The sequence below is a fragment of the Tupaia chinensis genome, unplaced genomic scaffold (genome assembly GCF_000334495.1).
Source record: "Tupaia chinensis unplaced genomic scaffold, TupChi_1.0 Scaffold000523_1, whole genome shotgun sequence".
NCBI classification, from domain to species: domain Eukaryota; kingdom Metazoa; phylum Chordata; class Mammalia; order Scandentia; family Tupaiidae; genus Tupaia; species Tupaia belangeri.
The window spans coordinates 60729-62411 of record NW_006160036.1 but is presented as its reverse complement, the minus strand read 5'-3'; the positions used below and the strand labels follow the sequence as shown (position 1 = coordinate 62411).

The window sequence follows — 1683 nt, the reverse complement described above, 5'->3', positions numbered from 1 at the left end:
TGCTGAATGAGCCTGACTTCCACGTATGTGTTCATGGGCTAGGACGTGGACCAAAATAGTTGGGTCCAGAGAGAAGGTAGGCCTTTTTAAGATCTTAGCAACATCCTTGCCTATTCTTGACTAGGGAGAATGACTAGGCAGAGCAATTCAACTGCAGGAAAAATTCCAAGACAGGAGCACAATGACCAGAAAAACATGACCTGGGGAAATACTGAAGGGGAGGGACAGAAGCAGTGACTTTCTGCATCATGAGATTAACTCAGCCCTCCTAAGAGACCTGGTCTTCTGTTTGCTGCTGAGGCCAGGTCTGCAGAGACTGAGCTGCTTCTTTAGTCCCTGTAACAGCTGTGGCTCAGAAGCCGCAGTGGATCAGAGAAATCAGGGCTCTTCTACAAATCCCAGGGTCTTTTCTGGACTGGTTTCTCTATCATCACTCAGTCAGAAGTACCTTTACAAAGCCTGCCAAGATGGTTACTCTCTGGTCAGATACAACCTTCTCTCACAACTAAATGGGGTCTCGCATGCCATCATTAAGGACAATTTCCCAAGGCCCATCCAGCTGCATGCCCGTTCAGACAGCTCCAGCTTTTGGGAAGTGAGCAAGCAAGTGAAGGTGCCACCCAGGCATCAGAAAGGCCTTAGTCTGGGGAACCAGCAGTTAGCTTTATGGCTATGTCGCTGGACTCCCACATAGTCCACTGCGGTTCGCATCCCGGACCTGGTGGCTTAAAACTCACGCTGGGCACGTGTGCGTGCGTGCCCATTTCCCCTGGGGGGTGATTTTTCGCTTTCTGTCTCTATGTCTCTCTCTGTCTGTCTGGCGAGCGCACGTGCCCTATAGCGAAAACCTCTCCGGAAAAAAAAAAAAAAAGTAGAAAGGCCTTAGTCTGAATCAGAACCTTATAACCCAAATGTTCCCCACCTCAGAGGTCCCTTCCAGCCAAAGTACTGTTGAGCACTGGGCTCGTGGACCTCAGGGTGGGATTCTACTTCTCCCGGCATTGAATCCCATCATCCCACTCTTATGGGGCAATTCTATGACTGAGAGGAGATGTGAGCTGTACCGGAGAAGGCTCACACATCCGAATTCACCTCCTTGGCTTCTTTCTTCCCCTTCTCCACTAACACTGCGACCAGCCCACCCAGAGTCGGATCTGTCACTGATAGAGAAGGGCGTGGGCTGGTCTACCAACCCCGGGCACTCCTGCCAGCATCAGGTCCAGTTCCTCCGAAGCTGGCCAGGGATAAAGTCTCACACGGAACCCTCCCATCGGCCCGATTCGCTAATTTTGCTCTGCACTCAAAAGAACCTATGCATGAGTTTCAAGGAAGGAGCAGTAAGTTACGTGCACTCGCAGCGGAAACCAACCAGGGAGATGTTCATCTACACACTAAGCCGGGCTATGGTCGGGAACCCGGTGAGGGTCCCAAGTCCCTGGTACGGCAGGCAGGCGCCCTTACCCATGCTGACTCTGGAGCCGGCCGGGTGGCGCTGCCCATCCCGGGATCCTTCGCAGGCAGGCAGCAGGACGGGTTGGGGTCTGCCCGCTAGCCTAGCCTGCAGAGCTTGCGGGACTGGAGTAGGCCGACCCAGGCCAAACGGGGCGGGGCCCTGAAAGCCCCATCCGGATGGTTCGGACCTGAGAGACAGGCCAGGCCACGGCGCAGGCTGGTGCACCAGCC

The 1683-nt window shown here is 54.2% G+C and overlaps 1 protein-coding gene across 2 annotated transcripts in view; it reads right to left on the bottom strand.

The window, feature by feature from the left end:
• The window catches only part of NUTF2 (nuclear transport factor 2), a 20422-nt gene that overhangs the window by 17899 nt on the left and 840 nt on the right, over window positions 1-1683 (bottom strand). The gene's annotated exons all lie outside the window — the stretch shown is intronic.